The sequence below is a fragment of the Gossypium hirsutum genome, chromosome D12 (genome assembly GCF_007990345.1).
Source record: "Gossypium hirsutum isolate 1008001.06 chromosome D12, Gossypium_hirsutum_v2.1, whole genome shotgun sequence".
NCBI lineage: Eukaryota > Viridiplantae > Streptophyta > Magnoliopsida > Malvales > Malvaceae > Gossypium > Gossypium hirsutum.
Window position 1 is genome coordinate 11,545,256 of NC_053448.1, and position 19,675 is coordinate 11,564,930.

The 19,675-nt window shown below is 32.3% G+C and overlaps 1 long non-coding RNA gene across 2 annotated transcripts; it reads left to right on the forward strand.

The window, feature by feature from the left end:
- Nucleotides 1-14,151: 14,151 nt before the first annotated feature.
- On the forward strand, nt 14,152-17,281 carry LOC107889779 (uncharacterized). 2 transcript variants are annotated; one of them, XR_001681846.2, is made up of 3 exons: nt 14,167-14,619; nt 14,817-16,400; nt 16,935-17,281. It is a non-coding gene; the product is annotated as an uncharacterized lncRNA (long non-coding RNA). The 2 variants fall into 2 exon arrangements; XR_001681845.2 differs by lacking the exon at nt 16,935-17,281 and having other exon boundaries at nt 14,152-14,619; nt 14,817-15,227.
- Nucleotides 17,282-19,675: the final 2,394 nt, after the last annotated feature.

Consider the following 19,675-nt stretch of genomic DNA (forward strand, 5'->3'; position numbering starts at 1 on the left):
AAACTCTTATAATTATTTCGGTTTATAGTATTTACTATATACGTAATAATAATTTCATAATGTAGGATCGTGAACGAGTTGGAACAAGCAGCAGGCAAAAATAGAAATTCACTCACACAGCTGTGTCGAAAAGTTTTGCTTGTGTAGCTGAGGCCAATGTATTTTGAATTTATTAATAGTGTCAAATATTTAGTACTTTCTATTAAATAATATTTTTACTACTATATTGTAGGACCTGTCGTCTGGTCAAAAAGTTAGACGCCTTAAGCTTTTTGACATTACACATAGGAAGAAAGATGGATCTCCTATGACTTTTGAAGCTACAGAAATTATGGTATGTTTACTTAATAAAATTTGAATTATTTTAAATATTTATAGTGTTTAATTATAATGGTTTAATTCTTTGTTTGTAATGCAAATAATGTTAAGTTATGTTGCATTTGTTTTTATTATATATATTGCGTTTCTAACTCTTTGATTGATTTATTAGGAGAAACTAAAGGATAAAAAGATAGAGTATGAAGCGATTGCTTCAAGTGATAGTTCTGTTTATCTTGACGACATTGATAATCGGATTATTACTGAAGTTTTGGGTCCTGAAAGGTATGTTCGGATTGAATTTCAAGGATCTTTTGTTAACCCAACCCAATATTTTGTATCCAGCTCACAGCAATACATGCCTTCGGGGAGTCAGGCTCAAGCTGAAGTTCAGAGGTTAAGAGACTAGATGGCATAGACGCAAGCAAGCACAGATGAGAGAATTGCTCAACTTAAAGTGGAAGTTGAAAGAAAATATGAAGAACTCCAGTTACAACTTAAAGCGGAGGCAGCAGCAAGGGAAGCAAAATAGAGCAAAAAGTACGACGCACTCCAGCTATAGCTTCAGAATATGATGAAGATGTTTCAGCAGTCGCAAAATCTGCCATCTTAAACTATTATATGAATATTTTTAACATTTTAACTTTTAACATTATTGTAAGAATAATTTGAATTATACTTCATTTATCAATTTATATCATATATCTTTCATTGAATTTGAAGTATCATTTAGATTTGTTGTTTTTGGTTGGATTCCATGCTACAGGAAGGGTTGCATATAGATGAAAATTGGATGTTACAAATCTGCCAAAGTTAGTGGCGTTTTTTGTAAAACGCCGCTAAAGAATGATACTTTAAGCGACATTTGTAAAAAAAAGCGTCGCTAAAGGTCATGTTCTTTAGCGGAGATTGTGATAAAAGCGTCACTAAATGTCATGTTCTTTATCGGCGATTGCGATAAAAGCATCACTAAAGGTCATCTTCTCTTTAGATGCCGCTAAAGGTCATGATCTTTAGCGACGTTTGTGTGAAAAAAAGCTGCCAAAATTAGCGACATGGTCTACAAGCGCCGCAAATACTTTTAGGGCACCGCTGAAAGCCTGTTTTGCTGTAGTGTTAACACAATCAAATGACATAGATCAAATATGGATGTGTAGCATGAAAATTACATGCAATATGATCCAAACATATCTATTTCCAACTGGTCCTCCTTAGCCTTAGTGATATCAAAATTTATTAAAATCAGAGTGTGAGTAAACTAAATAAACTTTATTTCTACATAAAATATCCTTAATATCCATAAACTGAAATAACTGAAAAAATGCACCTATAACAAAAAAACATTTAAAGTTACGAACTCCCACTAAAATCAAATGTTTTGAAATGTCATTACACCCATATGAGCAGTGTGCTCATAAAAAAACCTTGGGTGTAGTCCCTTAGTAAGCGGGTCCGTAATCATAGAGTTTATCCCAATCTGCTTTATAGGTACCTAACTAATCTGAACTTTTACTTTAACAACCAGGAACTTAAAGTCTATGTGCTTTGACTTTGATGTACTCCTGTTGTTATTGGAATAAAATACTACCAGTTAGTGTCACAATTTATACCATAGCGACAAAATCTTGTATCAATATTCAATCAAAATCAGAGTCTGTATACTTGATTATCTCTAACTTATTAGACCTCTGATATGTGAGCATGTAATTTTTTATTCTCTAAAGATACATTATAACCCTCTTGGCTACTATCCAATGGTCTAAACCATGGTTGCTTAAATATTTGCCTAACATCCCAACAGTGTACACAATATTCGAATTTTTACAAACCTAAACAAATATTAGACTTTCCACTGCTAAAATGTAAGGAATCTTATGCATTTCCTTAATCTTAAAAAATCATTCTTAGTGCATTGATTGACACTATACTTACTCCCACTAAACTTATGATATATACAATCATTAAACAAAGCCATCTTGAAACTAAATGAAAAAATCACTTGGTAAATATTGTAATACCATGTGATTCCACATGCAAGGTCTCATTATAGGATTCAACTATTTCTAGCAAATAAAGGTTGTCATAAGTATTTAAATAACCAATTCCAATAACATTCGAATTTAAAGACAAACTAAACTGATTATTTTCAGATGACCAATATCCAAATTTGTCTAACAAAGAAACAAAAACTAAATTTCGTCTAAAAGACGGTACAACAAAAGTGTTTTTTAAATCCAAATAAAAATTTTAAAAAAAAGTTCCTAATAACAACCTAAAATTTCCAATTTCTTCTTCTTCCACCGATTTTCCATCGCCCACGAAGATGTGTCTTTCACCATCACTTGGCTTTCGATAGCTTAAGGCTTCAAGCAACCCTGCATAGAAACACTTATGTGAGTAGTAGAAGCAGAATCTATCCACCAAGTGTTTCTAGGTAATGAAACTAAATTAACCTCGTAACAAAGCAAAGTAAGAATTATACCTTTCTTTGCTCGTCAGACTTGATATTTGATACATTCTTTCTTCACGTGTCCAGGCTTGTTACAAAAAAAACCAACTCCTTATAACCTGTTGTTGTTTCTTTTGAGCTGGACCCTTAGAAACTTCATTATGATATTTTCTTTCTTGCCCTTTTCTTTAGAGGCATTGGTCAAATGTACATTTTCAAACTTATCATACTTCAATCTTTCTTTCTCTTGCACACAATGAGAAATGAGCTCATCTAGAGTCCATTTTTCCTTTTGATAGTTGTAAATAATTTTAAATTAGTTAAACTGCAAGAAGCAATACTAAAACCATAAGAAAAAACAATTCCTCAGAAAGCACAATCTTAAGTGCCTTAAGTCTTGAAACAATATGAAACAATCCATAATGTACTCCCTCATATTTCCTTATCGTTTTTGGCAAAATGTTTCTCAATTTTATCAAGGAAACCCTTGGCTTAAGTAATCATTTTAGATTTTGTGCCCTTAAAGGCTTTTGGAATGATGTGCTTAATGATCATTAGACTCATTCGATTTGAATGATGCCACCTCTCAAAATCCTTTTTAGCTTTAGGGTTGCTTTTCGCAGTGAGAGGTGCAAGTTGTTCTTGTTGGAAAATGTGCTCATATTGTCGTAAACATGTAATTGTTTTCTATGTATTTGAACGATGAATAAATAAATCTCATATTTCACTGTTATGTCTTTTGTATTTCTTTCTTTCATATTTTGCACGCATAGCAAAATTGTGACAAGAAAATATTAGCTCATTAATTGTCTAAGTTCAAACTAATGATAAGTGGCATTGTAAAAACATTTACATTGCAAGAAAGACAACTTACTTTAGTAGATAATCTAAAAAAGTCCGTAATCCCATAAAAGAATCAAAGTGAGCATTTGATTCAAATACTAGGAAGGATTATTATGTCATTTACAATTCCAATTGAGGAGATGACTAGTCTTGGCTATTGAAGCAGTTGGCTTCACGGGTAAAACCATAGATGTATTCATTGACAGAATGATACATTGGACTAGACTCAAGATGAATTAATTCTGAATCTGTTTGCGAATTAATTCACTTGTAACATTCATGGTGTGATTTACCTAAATCTTGAGTTAGTCACTGACCATGCATATGTAACTCATATCCTTTTGATATAAGTGGAGGCTTATGCTCTAAAGATGATCAAGCTGATAGCCAGTATGTTGGATACATGACTTGTATATGGCATGAATTTACTAGCAACAATGGAATTCATAGATCAATTAAAGAGTTAACGATATCCTCTCATTGGCATTGTGTGGATTGATAAATATAGAACGTGACCACGAGTTGCTTGTTCTCGAACGAGCAAATTATCACAGTCATTTGTTGATAGTGATCATATTAATAATTAAGCAGACACAATGGTGACAATAAGATACAATAGGATTGTATTGAGTTAACGAATTTAACTAAAAAGAATCAATGATATCATATGAGAGAGTAACACACACATGACGACGTCATTGGACAAAGCAGTTGGATGAATTACTTTTGTAAATAGTATACAATAAGGAGTTTTCAATCATGATACTTCTTGTGGACTGACTCCATGATTAAGTAATTGTGAATTACTAGAATGATGCTTCTGGACATAATTCCAATTAGTAGAGCCTAATTGTATATGTCCGGTTGGTCCCTGCGCTAGCTTAACAAAAGCTCGACCAGACTGCTTTTGAATTAAAAGTAAAATCTACGACTTTGGAAATAATTTAATTGAGTTGATTTATTTGATGTGGAATTAAATTGGGCGGTTGTAAGAACTGTTCCACTAGAGAATTTGATTAAATAATTTTCTTGAAAAATTAATTTGGAAAATCTAAGTGATTTTTGGGAAAATAAATTTTGATCAAGTAAAATTAAATTAATCAAATTAATTGAAATTAATATGATATTTTGAAAATTAACTTTTAAATTAGACAATTGACCTAATGAGTACTTGAACTTGAGATTGTAAATTGGGCGCGAGAGCCTAAAACCGAGACCAAGATCCAAAAATTGGTTAACCGGGCCTGGTGTGTAAAACCAAGTCGATGATCCAACTGATGGTCGGACCAAATCGGCAGAAACCGAACCAGCTCAGGGTGATGGTGGTTCATCAAGAATAAATCAAGAACAAAACTAAATGTGGAAGTGTGCCTGAATTCATCGTTGTCTTGAAATCTTCGAATCTTATGGTTTTGATATTTCAAATTAGCCCACAAGTAATTTAGAGAAGTTGACTCTCTCTTTTCTAAAGATGAGATGTCAAAAAAGTTAATATGTGTAATTTGAGGACCATAACCTTAATATATAATTTTTTTGTACATTAACCCTAATTTCTAATCAATCCATCATCGATTAGAAACTAGTTACTAGAGTATCTACACATATTTGGCCCATACTTTATTTAATAACGAAAGCCCAATAAACCTTAACCAAATTTAGGCTAACCTTTTATGATAGTAAATAACAACATATAATTATTCTTATTATATATGTGATGTCCATATTTTCTAACATCTTTACCTCCACTTCATTTTGATTTCATTATTCAAAAGCTCACAGAAATAGTTTCCCAAAATTTTCATTCAATAATATATGTATAAAGCTTTAGAGTTGAAGCCATCAAACAATTGCATCAACACTTGTGTCTAGTAAACCCATGTTTTTAGTTTGTATTGTATAAACCATTTAACATATTGTTTTGATTAAAGACTGCAGTATAATGAGTTTTGGATGCAGGAAAATATGTTAAAATGCTACGGTTCGATTTATGGGTTTTAGCTCTAATGAGAACAAAGTCTTGTTGAAGGAGAGAAAAGTTGATGATTACAGGGACAATCAAAAGGTCCACCTCTTTAGCTCCAACAGTGATGATACTGAATAAAGAAATATCAATAAGAAAGTGTAAAATATTGTCCCAATAGAAAAAAAATATATAAAAGATTGCAATAAAAAAATAAAAAAAAAGAAAGAGAAAACTATGAGAGGGAAGAAGGGCTAAATTGATTTTTTATATGCTTATTTGGATAAATAATCTTATTATTTGGAAATAAGATTAAAGTACCTTTGATTGAGAATTAACATTTTATAATACCTTAGTGTGAGAAAAAGCTCCAACCAAAATTAGAATGGTTTCATAGAGAAACCTTCACGCACCAAAATTTAAGTCAAACTGAATTTCTACAAAGCTCATATATATAATTTAAATTAAAAGTGATTTTGGTTGAGTAAAAAAAGTGCGGAAAAGGAATGAAAAAGTGAAGCAAAAAAGATTTTTTTTCAAAATTTTGAGAGTAATTTCGTTTTCATCTTAATGTATAACAATAAATAATTTAAATTTAGAAAAATAATATAAGAAAAAATAAAAAGAATTGTATATGGTAGTCGACTATTATGTATTTTTAAAGAGATCTTTTTTTCTTTTTTCTTTTTCAACTAGAAACATTAGTTTTCTTTCAATTCTTTTTCCTATTAAACACATTAATAATATATATGTTTTTTTATCTCTCATTTTTTTATTCCCTTCATTTTTCATTTTCAATTTTTTATGATGCTTTAGAAGGGTGTTTTGACTTTGATATAATAAATTTTAAATTATTTATTATATATGGGAAAGTTATTTCTCAAAATATGTTTTTTAAGGTATTTCAACATCCACGAATGTCGATTTTAGTATAGATTTTTTACTATCAATTTTTTTTCGGTATTGAAGAGAAGACAAGGAAAGAGAGTTTCAATTGACAAGTCTAACTTAGGACCTCGACACCTGAAATTCAACTCTCATTGGTGTTAAGTTTAGATTAATATCTTGATTATTTTTCTGAACTCCATTGCTATCAAGTTTTGTTTAACATTTTGACTATTTACTCTTATTTATTTCTTTTCTTTTCTTTTGTATTTTATATTTTTTTACTATAGCTTGTTAGAATCGTAATACAAGATCTAATACAAAACTTAACAAACCAAGATTTGTCATGTAAAACCATCAAGAATAAATCAAGAACAAAACTAGATGTGGAAACGTACTTGAATCCATAGATTTCTTGAAATCTTCGGATCTTATAGTTTTGATCTTCCAAATTAGCACACAAGTTATTTAGTGTTGGTGACTCTCTCTTTTCTAAACATAGGATATTAGAAAAGTTATTTATATGTAATTTGGGGACCATAACCCTAATATAAAACTTGTGCACATTAACATAATTTCTAATAAGCTCATTATTAATTAAAAATTAGTTACTAGAGTATCTGCACATATTTGACCCATACTTTATTTAATAGCTAAAGCCTGATAAACCTTAACAAAATTAGATCATTTTTAATGTGATGTCCATATTTTCCAACAATCTCCCACTTGGACCACATTTACGATTACATTATAATTACATGTCATTATAACCTTATGAGCTCAAAATATTACTATCACATCCAAAAGATATTCCGAACAATCTCGTCCATTAATTATGTTAACATAGAATCAAGGCGACTTTCGTTACATATATCGTAACTAAATCCATCCCTGATCACGTATATTAACACAACCAAATGACATAAATCAAGTATGGATGTGTAGTATTGAAATTACATGCAATATGATCCAAACATGCCTATTTCCAACTAGTCCTCCTTAACCTTGTGAGATCAAACTTTACCAAAATCAGAGTGTGAATAAACCAAATGAACTTTATTTTTGCAGAAAATAAACTTAATATTTGTAGACTAAAATAACTGAAAACGTGTCTATAACATAAAAGTATTTAAAAGTACAAAAACTCCCATTAAAACCAAATATCCTTAAATGACATTACACCCATATGAGCAGTGTGCTCATGAAAAACCTTGGGTGGTAGCCCCTTAGTAAGCGGGTCTGCAATGATGGAGTTTGTCCCAATGTGTTTTATATGCACCTAACCACTTTGAACTTTTACTTTAATAACTAGGAACTTAAAGTCTATGTGCTTTGACTTTGATGTGCTCCTGTTGTTATTGGAAAAAAAAGGACTACCAATTATTGTCACAATTTGCACCTAATGACAAAATTTTGCATCAATGTTCCATCAAAATTGAAATCTTATACCTAATGATCTCTAACTTATCAAACCTCCGATATACGAACATGTAATCTTTTTTTCTCTAAAGATACCTCATAACCCTTTTAGTTGTTATTTAATGTTCCATACCAGAGTTACTTAAATATTTGCCTAACATCCCAACAATGTACGCAATATTCGGATGCGTACATACTTGAGCATACATTAGACTCCTAATAGTTGATGCATAAGGATTCCTTTGCATTTCCTGAATTTCAAGGTTCTTTTTAGGGCATTAAGTAAGACTAAATTTGTCCCATTTAGCAACAGGGGTTTCACCTAATCTACAACATTTCATGTCAAACCTTTTGAGTACTTTATCGATATAATTGTTTTGTGGCAATCCAAGAATACCTGAGATCGGTCTCGATGTATTTGAATTCCTAAGACAAAATGGGCATCCCCAAGATCTTTCATCTCAAAATACTTAGATAAAAACCTCTTAGTTTTGTGTAATAAGCCTATAGAACAATGAATATATACTTACTCCTACTGAATTTGTAATACACACAATCATCAACAATATTCATCTTAAAACTGAACGAGACAATTACTTGATGAAACTTATGGTGCCATCGACGGGAAGCTTGTTTAAGTTCATAGATGGATTTTGTTAATTTGCAAACCATATTCTTTGGGTCTCCCGACTCAAAATTTTCTAGTTGCACAATATAAATTGTTTTTTCAATGTCGCCATTGAGAAACACAGTGTTAACATCAATTTGATGTAACTCAAGATCAAGATAAGCAACAAGTGTCATGATTGTCCTAAAATAGTCTTTCGAGAAAATTGGAGAGAAATTCCCTGTAAAATAAATATCTTCTTTTTGAGTATATCATTTAGCTACAAGATGCGTATTATACCTCTCCATATTATTATTTGCATCCCTCTTGATTTTGAATATCTATTTACAACCAATTGGTTTTACACCTTCAAGTAATGGGACAAGTTCTCAAACTTGATTGTCTTGCATAGATTTATACTTTTCTTGCATGACATCAATCCATTTTTGAGTATTAGAACTTTTTATGGCCGGATAAAAGTTGATTGCACCATCTTCTATCATTCCATTATCATCCTTATGTTCTTAGAGAAATACAACATAATCATCTGAAATAGAATTTCTCTTCTCTCTCGTGGGCCTCCTTAATGGCACTTATTCTTGAGGTTGTTGAGTTTGGTCTTTTGGAACAATTACTTCATCTTGAATAGAGAGTTGTTTAACATTGTCTTGTTAGGATTCTGGATTCACATCTTGATCAATGATAGGCCTGAGAACCTAAACATTGTCAAAAGTGATAGCAGGAATTGAATTAAAATCTAATTCCTCCTCAAAAGTAATGTCTCTAACCTTATTTCTCCCTCCAAACTCAACATCCTCAAAAAATTTTGTAGTTCCCGTCTAAAAAATATTCCTAATTGTGGGATTATTAAACTCATAGCCTCTAGATCTCTCAGAATAACTAATAAAGTAGTTGTTTACTGATTTGGAGTCCAATTTCTTTTCATGTGGCCTATAATGCCTTGTTTTAGTTGGACATCCCTAAATATGAATGTGCTTTAGACTAGGTTTTCAACCAATTCAAAACTCATAAGGTGTTTTTACAGCTACTGTAGTGGGTACTCTATTCAGAATGTAAGTTGTTGTCTTTGGAGGCGCTGGCCAAATGAGCACTTTCAGACTTATTATGTTTCAACCTTTCTTCCTCTTACACACAATGAGAAATAAGCTCATTTAGAGTCTATTTATCCTTTTGACAGTTGTAACTAATTTTAAATTTGTTAAAATGTGCAGGAAGTGATACCAAAACCATAAGAACAAGCAATTCCACAGAAAGCTCAATCTTAAGTGCCTTAAGTCTTGAAGTAATATGGAACATCTCCATAATGTACTCCCTCATGTTTCCTTGACCCTTATACTTCACAAACATCAAAGAAGTCAAAAGTGATGTCATCTCAACATTATCATTTTTGGCAAAACATTTCTCAATTTCATCAAGGAAACCCTTGGCCTGAGTAATCTTTTTAGATTCTGTCCTCCTAAAGGCTTCTAGAATGTTGTGCTCATGATCATTAGACTCATGCGATTTGAGCGGTCCCACATTTCAAAATCTCTTTTAGCATCAGGGGTGCTTGTCGTAGTGAGAGGTGCGGGTTATTCTTCCCTTAGTGCAAGGTCTATGTCCACACAACCAAGTGTCTTTTTCATTCCTTAAAATTAGTCACATTAAACATGGGTATAGAATTTATATTAGCAAATATTGTGGCAGCAGAAGATGAACTAGATGAATATAGAACAAAATAGATAAAAAAAAACAATCTCACATGAATATTCATAAGTAAACAATGAATTTAAAATAGTGGATAATCTCATCTCAAGATACCAAATACAACATTAATATCAAGTATTTGGACAATAATATTAACTGTAAGCAATACTCTTGTTGTAGCAATCAAACATTGACAATAAATTATGTCAAATGATGAATCAATCTTTAGTCTAACTTATTGCTCACATAGAGTACCTTATAATTGTCACACATTATTACCTCAGATGTCGTTGAAATTCTGTCAAATATTAACTGACCTTTAGTTCAATTAATAAACGCATGAATCACAAAAACATATAATCATCTTGGCATTTTAAATAAACTAATCTACACAAAAGAGGTCACTTTGGTGACATTTTGTTTCAACTAATCTATTTAAAATATTAGACACCCTTAACTAAATCTCAAAGCCAAAATCTAAATTTATTTGTTTAAGAATATTTCATATTTAAACCAAAATCATTTGAATAAAGGTAAATCTCATCTCAAGATATCGAACACTCCATTAATATTTCATCTTTGGACAAAAATTTTAACTTGTAAGTGATATCTTATTATAGTAATCAAAGACTGACAATAAAAACATGTTGAATAATAAATCTTCCTTTGGGCCGATTTATTACTCACATGTAAAACCGAATAATCGACACATGTTTTGCACATGTAATTTTGTTAAAACCTTCTTTTGGGCTGATCAAAATTAACGTGGCCTAAGTTACTTGCACACAACCTTTTACATTTTAAAATAAAATAATTTCAATAACAGAAGTCATTTTAACAACTTATTATTTCAATTAAATTGTTTTTAAAAATATATAAACATACAAATATTCAACCTTAAAATTTATATAATAATCAAAATTCAAAACTGGAATTTTTTATCACACTACAGTTTCCAAAATAACCCATAATAAAATTTTCTAAATGGTATAATTAGAAACTGAAAACCTTAACCTTTGACTAATTTTTTTTAATACTTAAACAAACATCAATTATTATTTGACAATTAAAATTTAAAACCAAATTTTATAAAATCAAATGTAAAAGCAAATTCATAATTGAATTCATAAGAATTTATCAAACATAAATACAAAAAAAAAAAAACCTTAAAACCATAACATCCAATTCATGTATAATATAATCATGCATTATTCCGTAAACCATGCACTCAATCCAACAGCAGAGTTTAATGCATAAACATATACTTTTTTACATTTTAACTAAATATAATACACAAAATTATAACAACTTGGAAATTGACAACCACAATTTCACGGGAAGAGAAGGAAATCCATCCTTAGAAGGGAAAAGAAAACTTTACACAATTTTTTACGGAATAGCTAATCTGTTCAATATATATGGAATCTTCAACATGTCATTATCAAGATTTCTACGGTTTCGAAGTAGATATCTCGTCATTTTGGGAATAGAAATTTTAGTTGGTACAATTTTAAATATATTATATTATTAAAACCAATCAAAACCTTATAATTTTCGATATCAATAATTCTCAATAGTTCGACATGAAGAGGCTTAGATGTCATTTGTTAGAACCGTAAAATAATGTCTAATATAAAACTTAATAAACTAAGACCCGTCATGTAAAATCATCAAGAACAAAACTAGATGTAGAAGCATACCTAAATCTGTAGATTTTTTGAAATATTCGGATCTTATGGTTTTGTTATTTTAAATTAGCACACAAGTAATTCAGAGAATGTAATTCTCTCTTTTCTAAAAATGTGATATTAGAAAATTTATTTATATGTAATTTGGGGACTATAAATTAATTAGAAATTAGTTACTAGAGTATTTATATATATTTGACCCATACTAAACCTTAACCAAATTAGATCACTTTTAATTTGGGCTACCCTTTTATTATAGTAAATAATAACATGTAAATACTCTTATTATATATGTGATGTCCATATTTTCCAACATAGCTCTCTTATTTGCAAGTATGAAATTGATTCTTTTTCATTATTTTCAAGTATGAAATATTTTCATTGAAGGGAAATTAATTTTTCATCTTTCTTCTATTTTTGGATTGGTAAAATTTGAAAATTTTCAACAATTCACATAACAGTTTAAGCTTTTTGTGTTCTCATGCTTTTCATCTATAAATAGAGATAAGGGAAGAAACATTATAACAGAGCTTATGGTCAAAGTTTTGTATTACATACATACATGCATACACATATATAAGAAATAAAGAAAAGAATTAAACAAGACTACATAGACAAAATATTATATTAAGCTCAACACCAATGGAAGTTGAGGTCTTGGTTCAAATTTAAATAAATAAGGTGGAACTCGAAATCTATGTGTGTCGAGGTCCTAATTCAAACTTGTCATTTGACCTTCCTAATTCAGACTTGTCATCTGACATTCTCTTTTTTTTTGTCCCCTCTACAGTTCCAAGAAAATTCAATAATAAAAAACTTATATTAAAGTTGAAAACCATAAAAAGGAGCCTAAATAATTTAGTTTAATATCGTTAGATTTCTCTCTGATGGCTATGGAAGAACAGTCCTCTCTGATTGCCATGGATTATGTTAAGGCAACAAAAAAAGTCTGTATGTGAGTTGATGGGTTTGAGGAAGAAAATCATGTTATGGTAGGTGGGTTTGATGGGAGTCCTATTAGGGTGGATAAACTATCTCTTGAGCGTGTCGTTTAAAGACATGCTTGTTGGCCTTATGATGATCGGAGCTTGGTTGGAAATCTTTTGAAGAGGATGATAGTCAGCTTACTGAGGGTGATGTTTTTATTGGGGCAGAGGATGGGTTATCGTCCATAAGGTTTTCTGATCGGGTATGGCAAATCTTGTATAAGAATATGTCTAAGACAGTTGTGGCGAAGTTGTTGGGGAGAAAGGTTGGGTATCAAACTCTCTCTAATAGAATTTATCATCTTTGGAAGCCTTCCACTCCCATTATAGTATTATGGATTTGGAGAATGATTATTTTATGATCAAGTTTCAGTCGGAAGTAGATTATTTTAAGGCTCTTACGGAAGGATCGTGGGTTGGTTTTGGACAATACCTTACTGTCCAGCCTTGGACTGAACTTTTCTCTATGGAGCAACCTTTTCTGTCAAATGTTGTTGCGTAGATCTGCCTCCCAAGCTTACCAGGATTTATGTATAGAAGGAGTGTTCTTACTAATATTGGCGAGATGGTTGGACTTGTTGTTAGATTGGATGATAATACAGTTAATGCACAATGGGGTCGTTTTGTCTGCATGATGGTTTTTTTGGATCTCAACAAACCCTTAGTATCCTTGGTTAAGATTGATGGTTGTGTTCAATGAGTGGAATACGAATCCTTTCCCAATATTTGCTTCTCGTGTAGACATTATGGTCATTTGCAAGACTCATGCCCCTCTGTGCCTATTCAAAAGAAAGTAGGGGAGATGGATAATTCTCATTTTTCGGAGTTGAACGATTGAGTTTCTTCAGATTTTGACACTAGGGATGAGAATTATGGGGCATGGATGATTGTAGATCATCGGAATAGGAGAGGTTATCAAAAACAACCAACAGACAAGAAAGGAAATGATTGGGAGAAACCTGTGGGATCTCGTTTTAATGTGTTACATGATTTGAGGGAGGAAAATCAATATGGAAATAGGATGGTAGATTCTACTAATTTTAAAGGAAAAAATGTTGCAATTTATGACAACTCGTATAATGATTCAGCAATTGCAAGACATTCGGGCATGAGGCTAAAGCTACATGAATCAGGATCTCAAGATAATCTTGCAGCCAATGAGTTGGGCCGTGTTGAGCCCGTTTATGGATTCGGATACAGTGTTAAACAAGCCGAAGATAGAGCATGGCCATCTAAGGGTATGCCTAGCCCATTAGGTTTTATTAATGAAAATGAACTGGTTAAAGATCCTTTTCTTGTTGATTTGCAGGTGTCTATCCCAATTTTAGAAAATGAAAGCTCGGGGAGGGAAGGCTCTAGTTTGGCTTCGGTTATGGAGGTGAATGGCCAATAGTAGACTTTCATGAAATTTGAACCCAAAACGTCATTCGATGATTTCGTTTGTTGAAAATCAAAATTCAAATATTCACTTGGGGGTTGATAAGGTCGTAGATTTGTCAATTGTATCAACTAAGTTGTTTAATGGGATAGATTATCTGAAATTAAGGGATTCTAAACGGGTTAGAAAATTTTCAATTTCTACTTTTACTAAGAATAAATGCAGCAAATTTAAATGGAAGGCTTCAGTTCGTATGCTTATATCAGATGCGATGAGTATGATTGTTGAGAGACTTAATTCTAAAGAGGCTTGCCATGAATCTATCTAGGTGCAGGGAGATGTCTCGGGGATGGTAGATGCACTGTCTATTCCTCTTAAGGTCTGTTTCTTCTTATTCTCTTTTGTTATTAATGATATTGCCAAATATCTTCATATGGAACTGTCAAGGGGGTGGGAGTTCCAAATTTGTTAAGATTGTTAAGCTTACTCCTTTCTATGCATACTCCTAATTCTGGTCGTTGTGTAAGGCCGTTCGGTTTCTTAGCCTCTTGGATTAATCACTCGACTTTTGATCAGCTTGTGCAGGAAAAGTGGAGGTGTGGGCTTGACATCGCAGGTAACCTTGTCTCTTTGATGGAGGGCTTCAAAAGGTAGAACTCTGAGATTTTTGGTCACATTGGTCAGAAGAAAAGGCTTCTAGCACATCGTATCAATAAGGTACAGGCTGCCTTAGATCGAAAGTGCTCAAGTTTCTTGTTGAACCTAAAACTTAATTTGTTTATTGAGTATGAAAAAGTTCTCAATGAAGAAGAAAGTCTATAGAGACAAAAGTCAAGAGTGGATTGGATCTATTTTGGGGATAACAGTAATGCAATCTGAAGGCATAATTTCAACAAGATTTCAACATTAAAAGTTGGAGATTCTTGGTGTTCTGATGATGAGGTCTTCCAAAAGGAAACAATTCATTACTTTTTCTCCCTTTTCTCATTGGATGATCAAGTTCATTTCTTGTTTTCATTGCATGGTCGTTTTCTGATTCTGGATTAAAGCTCTTTCAATTTTTTAGCTATGAATGTCACATATGAGGAAATTCGCAGTGCCCTCTTTAGTATGGATCTTTGAAGGCCTCAAGGCCAGATGGGTTTCATGCATTATTCTACCAAAATCAATGGAAAACAATTGGTTCGGATGTCTGTAATTGGGTTTGGAATGTTTTTTCAAGGCTTTCTCTTGATCCTTCGATTAATAAGACATTGGTTCTTATCCCAAAAAATCGTCCAGAATCCTTGTCCCAATATAGGCCAATTAGTCTCTACAACGTCCTGTACAAGATTGTTACAAATGTAATTGCCAATCGTTTCAAACCTATATTTCCATCTCTTATTGCTCAAAACCAAGTACTTTTCATAGAAGGAAGATAAATAACAAAAAATATTATCATTGCCCAAGAGATAATTCACTCTATGTGAATTAAGAAAGGTAAGAAGAGTTGGATGGCTATTAAGGTAGACCTCGAGAAAGCCTATGATAGGATTCGTTGAGACTTCATTGAAGACACTTTATTGGATGTGGGTGTTCCTTTATTATTATCTAATGTTTATCATGGAATGTGTTTCTACTGTGTCCATACAGATCATGTGGAATGATAACTCCTCAGAAGTGTTCCAACCAATGAGGGGTATCTGACAAGGTTGCCCACTTTCTTCGTACATTTTCATTTTGTGTATGGAAAGATTGGGGCAGCTTATCGATAAATAAGTTGAGGAAAATTCGTGAAAACCCTTTCCTCTTGGTAAGAATGGACCGTCAGTGTCATCTATTTTTCACTTATGATCTCTTCTTATTTACTGAGGTGGATGTGGATCAGGCTATAAGAATTGGGGATGTTCTCAGGCTATTTGGAGCTGCTTCAGGGCATAAAGTTAATGGGCCAAAAACTAAAATATTTTTTTGGAAAATACTAAAGCCAACACTTTTGCTGAAATTTGTAGTATATTAGGGTTTAGTATTAGTAAGGATTTCAGGTTTTATTTGGATATGTCGTTCCATCTACATGTTACAATGAGTACCTTCAAGTTTATTTGTTGATAAGGTTCTGAGGAAGCTAGATAGCTAGGATGCCAAGCTACTTTCAATGGCAAGTCGAGTCACACTGGCAAGGTCTGTCTTGTTATCAATCCCTAATTATTTCATGCAGTCTATTAAGATCCCTATTTCTGTTTGTAAAGAGATTGAAAAGATTACTTGGAGGTTCATTTGGGGGAGATCCACTATAAGTCAAAAACCATCTTTAGTTAAATGGGTCGACTGTTGCCAACCACTTTTTAATGGAGGTTTAGGTCTCAGAAGTCTTATAGATCAAAATGATTCTTTTCTTCTTAAGTTAGGGTTCAATTTCCTCTCTAATAGACAAGCCTTATGGGTTCTCTTCCTTCGACTTAAATATAAGATAGTTGATGATTTTTCGGTAGATATTTTGAGGAATTGCTGCTATTTTCTTCGAAGATCGCTTGCAAAGATTTGGCCTCTCTTGCGCTAATGTATTGCATGGTCTGTGGGTGATGGTAATCGTATCAAATTCTGGACTGATAATTGGGTTGTTGGGTTTGGACCTCTGATTAATTATTGCCATAACACCATGGTGACAGTCTCTAAGAAGCTTCTTAGATGACAACATTCTATCTTATATTGCAGGTATTCCAGTTTCGAAACACCTAGTAGGTCTGGATACTCTGATTTCACAATGGTCTTCCAATGGGAGCTTCACAGTCAAAACAACCTACAATTATCTTAAGAAAGATGCCTTGAATCCTTCGGATGATAGTTGGAAACTCGTGTGGCTCTTTGCAGAGCCACAACGTATTCGACAATTCTTTGGCTGGTTTTCAAGGAATGCTTATTAACTAATGCAGAACGATGCAGAAGAGTCAAACAATTCTTCATGTAAGCTTTGCAGATGTGTGGATGAGTCTATCATTCATACCTTAAGGGGTTGTTGTAAGGCAAGAGATGTTTAGAAACAGGTCATTCTTTCGAGTTTATTGCATCGATTTTTCTCTTACTCGTTAAAGGACTAGTTAACAGTCAACTTGAGAAATGAGTTTGCTTTAGTTTTTCAGGAGTTTGATTGGAGGTCTCTGTTTGGTATCCTCTGCTAGAATATTTGGAAACAGAGATGTTTGTGTGTGTTCCAAGATGTTTCGTTTAGTAAAGATCACATCATTCATTCCTCTTGGAGTTAGGCAAAATCTCTCAAGTTTTTATCTAGCAGACCCGCTGAAAGTACCAGGAGACAAAATAGGAGTCATAAGTGGAGTCCACCTCCTTCAAGTTCCATTAAATTGAATATTGATGGTGCCCGTAATCTAGTTTCAGGTTTAGCTGCATTGGCAGCAATGGCGAGAGATGAATATGGCAATTGGGTGTGTAGGGTAGGTACAAATATCGACAGGTGTAGTGTGGAGCAAGTGAAGCTTTGGGCAATTTATGATGGTCTTATTATGGCATGTGATGCTAAATGGAGAGATGTCGTTGAAACGAATTGTGCACTTTCTATTAAAAGGATCGGCGGTGATTTTAAGAATTCAGGAGTTATGCAGTCGAGATTGGAGTGTTGTCTTTGAGCAAATCCCAAGGGAGGTGAATTTTGCCGCGCACTAATTGACTGGAATGATGAAGGATTTCCCAGTTGGCGCCCAGATATTCCATAGAGTTCCCTCTTTAGTCCATCACTAGTTAAGGATGGATAGCATGTCTCTGCTTTCGACTCTCGCTATATCCTGCTAGTTTAATAATTCATTTTCTTGTAACCAAAAAAAAAAAAAGAAGAGTCGACAACCGTAAGTGTTAAGGTGCTCTTGAAAAAATGTATTAAGAGAAACAACTTTACTAAAAACCTTCATTAAGAAATAATAATAATAATTCCATATAACAATCAAAAGCTAAGAGATTTCTACTCATTCAAAAAAAAATCTAATAAAGCAATGATAATACATTCATTTGGGTAAAACTCTTTGTTTTCCCGTTAAGGGAAAATAATGGCAAATTTTTTTTATTCTAATTTACTAGAATTTGATTTTTGTGTTTTATGAAAATTGAATATTAATCCAACTGTTAGTAAACACGTATGGGAAGAAACTGAACCATTGAAAAATCATGAAAGCACAGTCGATGTTCTTTCTCTCTCAATAAACATAGATCGTCAATTATGAAAAACCTAATAGCGTAACATATTTGAATGAAAAATATGACTGTACACAAATCAAGATCTTCAAGCTTTCTAGCCACTACTCAAAATTAGCTCAAACGAACTTCAAATGAACCTTCAACCATCATCATTATTATTATTTAAAGAAAATACATGTATCTATGTGAAATGATAAACACTTACAACGAGTTCACCAAATCCAGGGTAGGCTGATTCAATTGGCACAATTTCCATACGGAACGCCCATCCTCCATAACCTTCAACTATTGGAGTGACCTTGGTCTGAAAGATATCAAGTTTGAAGATCATATCAACCTTACCACTTGATTAGATTAAAATGAATTGCAAACACGAGTAATGATGCAGTATTCTAGGGGGAGGAGAAAAGGTTATCATCAATATATGCATATCTATTACCTCACAGAAACTAAGGACTTGGAGCATCTGTCTCTTATGAAGGCGACGTCTCAAATCTTGCATGATATCCAATATCTTTGGGATCTCCGCCAAAAGGACCCAAATCACTAAATAATCCAATTACCACACTTCTTTTTCGGAAAAGTTTAAAAGTACCATGATAGTTTTGTTGCTTTATATATTTATTTTGTTTGTGGTTCAACTTTAAAACTCTCTCATGAAATTACGTAGAAATTTTGAAATTCTCTAAAATACCCAAACAAGTAAATTCATTTTTAAAAATTTAAAAATCTTAGATACAAATGAAATCTTTTTTACAAATTCCTCACCCAAACACAACCTAAAAGTATCGGTTAACAAAAAAATTATAAAAAAAACATTATTAATATTGTAGAATTATTTTAATAACAATATTTTGTATAATTGAATTATTTTTAATAACAGTTACTTAGACTCATTACTTGAAATAAAGATATTTTATCAAATAATAAAAATAATTAAATGTATATATATTCAGTGCAATGCTAAAAAACTAGTAATGATGGTCGATTGGCTCTTAGTTCGGTTGGCATCGGTATTGTTGCCAATGCAAGAAGATATGGGTTTGAGTACACTGAAGCGTATTATCCTCCTATTCAAAGGTTGGAGAGGGACTATGGATAATTTTAGGTATTTTGTATAAAAAAATAAAGATAAAAAATTATAATGTTACAATCATATGAAAGGAAGTAAAAATAATAATAATGAAAAACATATGTATTTTTTTTATCAATTGATTAATTGAACAAATAAAGTATGGATTGTTTAAAAA